Below are 8,869 nucleotides of genomic sequence, written 5' to 3'. Positions count from 1 at the left end.
ATGTCCCTGACCTCACTGCAGCTTGTCATTGTCACCACTTGCAGCCAGAGTTGGCATCACCCTTCTCAAGGTCGGGAGGAGCTTTGGGGTTATCTCTGTGCTCTCCCCAGGCTCCACTTTCCCACCACCAGGCTCCCCGCATCAGCAAGAAAACTGTCTTTTCCTAACACTTATTAAGCCCTAATTTTCATCTTATTCATTACTACCAAGTCATTAAAGCTGGCAAGGAATTAAATGAGGTGAAATGAAAAGAATTGAAAGAGACCAAAGAGTTTGGGGTGGTTGGGTTATTTTTTGAAAGAGACCAGAAAATAATCTCCCAGGATTAAGCAGGTGAGAGCAACTAACCCTGTGGAAGGGCATGTAAAACTCAGAGAGAAGTTTCTAATTAAAAAGAGGCATTGGAGAACCCCGGGGGGTGTCTGTCCTCTCCTCCCTGCTCCACGAGGTGACAATGAGGACACCGGGCACTGTCGGCTCCAGGACAGTGAAACAACTCCTCCTTAATTTCAGTGAAGTTCAAATAAAACCTGATGAAATGCAGATTTTAGGGGAAGTTTTGAGACTTCCAAAAACAGCCTGCCAGTGCCAGACTACGGCCCTGAGCTTTTATATGTATATACACACACATGTATACGAGGGGGGAACGTTTAGGGATTTTATTTAATATATTGATATGTTAGATATAAGCATGTTCATGTGTAAAAATAGATTTAAATATATGCCTGTATGTATAAAGCCATTGCTTCCAGGAAACAATCTTCTACCTCCAGGGTTATTGACTGGCCCTTGGTGGGTGTTTGCTCCAAGGATGGCTCTGGAGTGTCCCCTTGGCATTTATGGAAGGCTTTGAAACCCAGTGTGGTAAGTTGATATTTCCCCCTTTCTCAGCCCCTAAATTATTAGGTTAGCCCAGAGATACGAGGCCTTGAGGGGGGGAACATCAGGAGATGGGTAAAGATTCTAAAAGAGGCTCTCACTCTTGATGTAGCTGTCGAGCTCTTTATTTTATGGTCTGGGGGGAAAGAAAGCAAACAGGAAATGTTAGGGGTTTATCTGGGCTCTTGACAGGGAGGGCTTTTCTGGCTCTTTGCCAACCCTGTTGGGGCATGGAGGAGGAGACCAGGCTTATCTTGATTAGAGTCACAGGGGTCTCAGGGAATGGGGGAAAACATGGCCTGAGCCCAATGTAACAGTAAATGTCCCTCTCTCTGTCCCAGCCTTCCTCTCCGGGATTCGACCTCACTGCTGCCTGTGTGCCCCCAGGGCTCCTGGATCATCCAGGAGGTGCTCACAGCCCTGCTCTGAGGACAGCTGAGCCCCAGGGGTGCTGAGCATCCCAGCCCTGGATGGGTCCATAACACCCCTATTCCCCATTCCCACCCCATCTCCCACCCAGGCAAACCAGAGACATCGGCTGCTGCCTGGGCATGCCACACTAGTCTGAGGCTTTTTTTCCTATTTTTATTGTTGTTTCCTCAGACTGAATGAAAATAACAGTTCCACAGAGCAGTGTCAGAGCTGCCAGAGGAATCCCATCTCTCTGGTGACTTCATTAGCACCAGTGCCTGCAGTCAGCAAAGTCACGGGGCTTTATTAGTGCGTGGTGGCTTTTTTTCTCTTGCCCTCACATGCAAAACCCTCATTAGTGGGAAGATGGAGCACTAAAGAGCCCCGTTACATTTCCATCCAGATTTATTTCATCTCCTCCTTTCCTGACACCGATGCCTCACCATCTCCAGCTTCACCAGCAGCATGTGCACATCTCTCATCAGCACACTTCTCTTCCTGGCCCGGGCTGCTGTCACTGGTTTTAAACACACCTGGGCAGGAAGGTCGGGGCTCCTGGAGTCCTGATTCAGCCACCCCCCAGCAGGGTGGGGTTTGTTTCCAGCCCTGCTTCACATTCCCCACAGCCCCGGGTGAATTGTGGCCCTGCCGCTCTCTTGTTCATTTTTGATGCGTTCAGGATCATATGAGGCTGTTATTTTATGATGGATTAACGATGCTGTATTTGCTTTTAGCCTGTTTTATGGTGCCCCAAGTGCCGTGGCTATAACTCTTCTGTTTATTTGTTTTATTATCCCAACAGGCTGCTCATGTGGAAACACTCACTTTCCTCACCACGGGCTCCCCCAGAGAGGCTGGAGGAGATGTCCCTCCCCAGGGAAGGCTCAGCTCACCTGGGCTGGGGGCAGCAGGTGTGATGGTTTTGAGGTGGGGGGTGCCAGGGAAGGGAAGGGAAGGGAAGGGAAGGGAAGGGAAGGGAAAGGGAAGGGAAGGGAAGGGAAGGGAAGGGAAGGGAAGGGAAGGGAAGGGAAGGGAAGGGAAGGGAAGGGAAGGGAAGGGAAGGGAAGGGAAGGGAAGGGAAGGGAAGGGAAGGGAAGGGAAGGGAAGGGAAGGGAAGGGAAGGGAAGGGAAGGGAGTAACAGCTGCTTGAATTCAGTGACCCTCTCAGTGCATTCCACCACCTTGTGCAGTACCTGGAGCAAGAGGAGCTGCAGCAAGGAGCCAAGGGCTGAGGAGAGGAAGCGAGGAGCTATAGTAAAAATGTGGTGAACCCTGATCTGGGAAGAAATGATGATGTCTGGCTCCAGATCAGAAGGCTGAAGGATAGCTTTATTAAAATTATACTATATTACAATTAATATACTATTTAAAGAGATACTATCCTATTCTACATACTTACCTCTTATTTACCTAATTCAAGCTCGTGACTCTCTGCTGAGAGCCCGAGCCACAGCTGGATCCCATTGTCACTGACCCCAGACAACCTTCACCAGAATCCAACCCAGCAATCACTGCAGGTGAACAATCTCTACACCACATTCCACATGGGGAAAACCAAGGAACAGAGAGAAAGATTGTGTTCTCCTCTCTGTGCTTCTCCTGAGAGACAGAACAATGTCTCTCTGTCCAGAGAATGGGACTGTCACAAGGAGCTGTTGCTGCTGCAGGTCACATCTGGATCCCTTCTCCATGCTGGCCTGGGTGCAGGTGAGCTGCTCCTGACACTGGCTGTGCAGCCAGGTAAGGTCTGAAAGGCAGACATGGGCTCAGGGTTCTCCCCATCTTTGGGGGTGTCCTTGGGGGTCATCCCATTGTCCCCCCTCCCCTCCCTGGGCACTTTTGCAGAGAGGCATCCAGTGCTAATAACCCACATTAACACCTCGGGCTGGTGGATGCCAGCACCAAGGGCCAGACTGCATTTCAGCTGAAAGCCTGGAAATTTCCAGTGGCAATTTCTAGCAAACCTCCTCCTAATTTCCAGTAGCAAAGATCAGCCGGGAGCTTCAGGGATTAGAGCAGTGGGTTGGAGGGCGAAATGAGAAATGAAAGAAGAAAATAAACATGAAACTCATACAAAACACATAGCTGGCAGTAATTCCATTAAATCAGATGTATTTAAAAGGAAATATTAAAATAATAACTATGTAATTAAGTATTTATTAATAAAAGAGAAGCCAAGCTGCATTAAGCTGAGCAAGGCCCCAAATCATGTGCAAGTTCTTTAGCTCAGCTGCCAACTCAATGGACTTTGGTTGTGTCTCCCAGGGCCTTGGGCTCAGACCTGTGGAAGGGACAGGGAAGCAGATTCCTGAAGTTAGAAGACCAAAATTTCCAGTTTCCTGCTCTCCCAAGGTAAGAGCTGCCCGTGTTGGCTTTTCCAGCATCTGCCCAGAGCTGGGCTGGCAGTAAGGCTGCTGTCCCTGGCTGTGTGTGGCTACCATCCCTCCTCTGGTGGCATCCAAGCCTGCTGGCACCCGTGTGCTGCTGTCCTTGCCCCCCTGGATGCAGGAGCTGGGTGGGGAGGTGGATCATCCTGGCATAGACTGGGATGTGGGAGAGACCTCGGTGTCCCCCTGCCAGGAGCTGGTGTCACCAGGCCTGTGGCTGGAGCTGGTGGCAGGGTCACATTGAGCTCTGGGGAGCACGAGCTGTCTGATGCCTCTGACAAACTCATCTGTCACCGAGTGAGGGCCATGGGCTGCGAGACACTGCAGAAGAGAGAGAATTAAAGAGGGAGAGAGAAAGAGCAATCAATACATTATTTAGCAGCAGGAATGCAAATGACAAAAAATTAATGAGGTCTCCCCCCCCCACACACCCTTCCCCCAGCCCTCCTTTGCTGTAAGATTGCTGACAAATTCTCTGGAAAATATCAAAACAGCCGGAGGGTGTAACCTGCCAGAGTGATGCACCATTATCTATTATTGATGGAAACCTTGACAAGTTCCCTTTAAAAAAGGAGAGAGAAAGGGAGGGAGAGAGGGGGAAAAAAATTGCATCTAATCTTTGTTTTAAAGCTACAGTTGCTGATTTTCTCTTCCCCGAGGGCGGCTGAGGAACAGAAGCGGTGTCACCTGTGTGATGCTTCCTGAGCCCCAGCGTGGCCGGGAGCCTCCGGGCTGGGCTGGGCTGCCAGGGAATCCACGGGGTGCAGATGGAGGAGGAATATTTGTTTCTTCCCCTGTAAAGAGTCTTTTAAGCCTCATTTAAAGATGAAATAGGGCTGAGCTGGCAGAGAGGCACTGGGGATTGTGTCTGGGGAGAAGTTGGGGGCTTGGGGTAAGAGGGAGGGAGAAGATGATCAAAGCCAACCATGTGGTAAATCTGGGAGGAGAGAGCTGCTGTGGGACAGGAGGAAGAAAAGGTAGAAAAAGTGACTGGGGGGGAAATATCCAGCAAGTCCCTAAAGCATAGCAAACCCTGTCCTGAGCAGCAGAGAGGTGAGAAACCATGGTAGCCAGCACAGAGGCACGATCAAACAGGCTGGCGAGTGACACACTGCAGGGATTAATACTTAATAAATGTCACTGGCCTCCTGACAGCTCCTCTGCCTTGGCCTCTTACAGCAAAAAAAAACCCAAAAAAAACCAGCAAAACCCTCCAAATAAGCCATGATGAGCAGGTGATCTCAGCTGCTCCTGTTGTCCCATCAAAGCCAACAGAGCTGATGCCACAGGAGCCCCCCAGCATCCTTCCCTCCATCCCCCTGACCCTCCCTGAGCACCCACCTTGCCCTGGGTGTATAACCTGCTTTCCTTCTCTGCCGTGCCCCTGCTGCCAAGGAGGTGTGCAGCTCTGGGAGGGAGAGCTGTTGTTGCAGGAGCTGTGGGCTCCCACCTGTGTCATCGTGCCTCAGTTTCCCCAGGCACAGGCTCTCACTTTGAGGTCCAAGACGAAGGACACCTTGTAGATGGCAGTAATTATTCACTGTTGCTTTTTTTTATAGGTCTTATAAAGACTTTCTCTCATCTCACAGGCCAGTCCCTCAAGGATGCTTATGGGATCTATTCCAGGCAGATGCTGAAATCCAGCTCCTGTTTCCTCATCAGTAGCTCTAGGCCTCTCCTCAGGCTATCTAACATTGAAGGTACAGGAATTACCCCCAGAGGTTTATATCCCCACCCCACTGTCCTGTCTTCAGCAAAGTCCACGCTAGAGACCCCAGAGGTACAAAATCCTGGGCAAGACAGTTTGTAGTTTATTAAATTTAATCCTGGCAAACACCAGTGTGGTTGCAGTTTATGCCCACTGGCGTTAGAGATCCTGCTGAACTCCACGTTCCTGTGAATCTTCATGGCAGGGCACCCTGCAGCTCTGCCTGGTCTTGGTTTGAAAGGTATCCTCCTCTGACTGCATTGGAAGTCTCCTGTTTTGGTGCTGCAGGGGCAGATTTGTGCTCCCAGTCACCTCCTCTGCCTCAGTCAGTGCTTTGTATGCCTCTGCCATGCCTTCCTTGTCCTCACCTCTATCCCATCCCCTCTTCTGCTAAAACTAAATAGCCCTAAGTCTTTTTAATCTCTTCTCATGGATTATTGATTCTATTTGTTGCAATTCTTTGGATCTTTTCCATTTCTGCTCTGTCCTGGCTGGGATGATGGGGTGATGAGCAGACTCTGCTGAAGGTGAAGTTTCTGAAGTCGCAGCAGCAGCTTTGCCGCCTCTCCAAACCCGCTCGCTCTGGGAAGGGGCAGCTCCTGCCCCTCACATCCCCTGCTCCTGGACCTCCCTGCAGCAGTGCCAGGCTGCCTCCCTACACTTTTATCTCTCAGGAGGAGCCCCCATCCAGCAGCAGAAGGATCTGTGGTTTTCTCTGTGTGTTTTGAGTTCCACAGTCGCGTTTCCCAGCCCCAGCTCCTTTGTGAGCTCTTGACTGCTCAGCCACTGCTGGGACTCACAGAACTGTTCTGAGTCCCTCCAGGCCTTGCTGCTGCACGGTCCAGAGCCTCTCTGGACACCCCAGACACAGAGGTGCTGCTGCTGCTCCCCATGGTCCCTCAGCAGCATCCCTGTGTAACGGGGAGCAATCGTGTTCCCCTTCCTGACTCGCTCCAGCTCTCTCCCAGCACATCCACAGCCAGCAGCTCCTTGTGTTTGCAAATCCAAACCCACCAGGGGGTGATGCAGGCAGTGCACAGCCCCCCGTTTAACTGGGGAGGTGGCCCAATTTATGCAAAATTATTTGTGTCCAAGGGGTGGCAGGCAGGGCTCCCCACTGCCTTCTCTTTGTGTCCTGCTCTTGGGGGTCTTGGGGGGAGAAAGCCCCTTTGCCAAAGGGTTCTCCCCACTCATCCAGCTCACTTGGATATTTATAAGTTAAATATTATTACTAGTTAAATATTATTATTAGTTAAATATTATTATTAGTTAATTCAGTTCTTTTTTTTTTCTTTTTTTTTTCTTTGTTATTGGAAGGCAACCGGGCTGACTCCCTGATTTTATCCCTTGGGTTTCCTTCAAGTTTGGTTTTTGCTGCTTTTCCAGCTTGCTGAAGGGTTATCTTACTCCTGTTTCAGCCACAAGGAAATGAGTCTTGATGTCCATCTGAAATGTGCTGCGTGCTGGGGTTTCTGCCATCCTGACCACAGCAGTGTCAATTTTATCAGCAGCTGAGCTAAACCCCGTCCACCTTTAAGCTGGGGGGAAAACAGGATTTGGTCCCATGCTAATTCTACTGAAGGCTGAGTAACTTTTTTACTCTCTTCTTATTCCTTGGTTAAATCCAGCTGCCCCCTAAGCATTCAGGAGCCATCCCCCAAATATCACAGCCTGCAGGGAAGCACTGAAGGCCAAAACAAGGTAACAAAGCTGGTAAGAGCAATTGGAGAGGAGATTGCTGAGAGGGGGCTGCCAAAGAATGGAGAAGCTCCAGCTCCTGCAGTGGGACCCCCCACCCCAGCCCAGGTAGGCAGGCTCTCAGCTGACAAGGAAATCAGCATTTCACAGAGCTGAAGGTCACCCTTGGGCCAGCTGCAGGGGGACAGAGAGCAGCCACCGTGGTCACCATGGTGCTGGAAATGTCATGTCCAGCCAGAGCATTCGTTCTGCTTTCCTATTGTCTGTTGTGCTAAAGAAACCTTTGTTGGCAAACGGACTTCATGGGAAGTTTGTCTCCCTGCTGCTGACTTTGTGCAAAACAAAATAAAACAAAAATAAAAAAGGAAGTAATAATAGGAAGAATCCAACATAAATTCCCAGGAGGAATCGGGAGGTCAAGTTTAAAAATAAAATAACATAAAGGAAGGAAGAAAAAAACAACACCAAACAACCCATCAGCACCAGCTTGACGATGAAGAGACGTGCTGTGGGCTGAGGAATAATGGTTTGAAGTTTGCATCGTTATCAGAGGGACGTGCCCCACATTGACAATGCTCTCTGAAATGGATCAGTGCCTGTGCAGCATAATGGGAGCAACGTGGGGGTCGGTCAGGAGGGCCAAAATGAAGACTTGTATGAGGCACTGCAGCTTGTCACCCTGTACCAGAGGGATCTCAGAGGGGCTGGGTGAGAATCGCTGGTTCTAGTTCATACCAGCTGCCAGGGTGGTTGCTGTGCTCATTAATGAGGTCCAGAGGTGTCTGTGCCTCTCCTGTCTAATTGCAAAGGTGAAAGGGCCGTTTTACAAAAGGGGAAACTGAGGCACAAAGAGGCCAGCCTTCCTCAAGTTACCTTTTTGCACTGAAAGCAAACGTGTTCCCTCTCCTCCGTGCGGGTGCCACTCTCTGTCCAGAGGCAGCACTGCCTCTCCCAAGCCTGGATCTCCTGCAGGTCTCAGGTGTGGGACTCAGATTCAGTCAAAGAAAGAAACTGAGAGTTTCTAGCCAGGCAAAAAGCCTGGGAAAGAGCTAGAGAGAATGTAAATAATTCTTTATCTCTCTTGTTTCTCACATTGTTTGTAGTTAAGTTCTATCACTGTGTGTCAAGCACTCTGCACCAATGCTGTGAGTTGTTTTCTCTTCATGACCAATGGATTTGGCCTTTGAGAAGCTCTGTATAAAAGAGCGGTGTATTTTGAATAAATTGAAGTTTTACTCTCAGCAGCCTTTGGAGTCAGAGCCTTCTCATTCCCGTCCTGCCTCGACAGCGACACTCAGGATTCTGCACATCTCACTCCTGACTGGGCTCCCCAGGTGGATTTGCCAGCACAGCTCGTTCCTGCCCTGCCAGACCTCTGCTATTTCAGGCCACGGCTGCCTGCAGCCCCCCCAGGTTTCTCTCCTCCACCTTTCCTGCAGCTGCTGACAGCTGTACACGCCGTGTGGAGCCTCAGCAGCGTGGCCAGGTGACACTTTGGCTTGGGCACAAGGTCTCCCCACCTGGGGCTGGCAGGGAGGGGAAATCTAGGCTGTCATGTCCAATTACGGTTTTCCCTGGGTGACCTTTGTTTCCATAACACAATTTTTATTATTTGACTTTGTAATATTGATTTTGATTTCCTTTTCTGATTCATTTTCCTTTCGCTCTTTCCTGCAGGGTGTGACTTGATTCACCTTCAGCATCTGCTTGCTCTGTAGTGTGAGGCAGGAAGGGTCACTTGTCCATGGAAAATGACCTGGAAGAAAAGCAAGGTTCTAAAGAGGGC

This window comes from Taeniopygia guttata, chromosome 17 (genome assembly GCF_048771995.1).
Source record: "Taeniopygia guttata chromosome 17, bTaeGut7.mat, whole genome shotgun sequence".
NCBI classification, from domain to species: Eukaryota; Metazoa; Chordata; class Aves; order Passeriformes; family Estrildidae; genus Taeniopygia; species Taeniopygia guttata.
Note: the sequence above shows the minus strand (reverse complement) of the source record.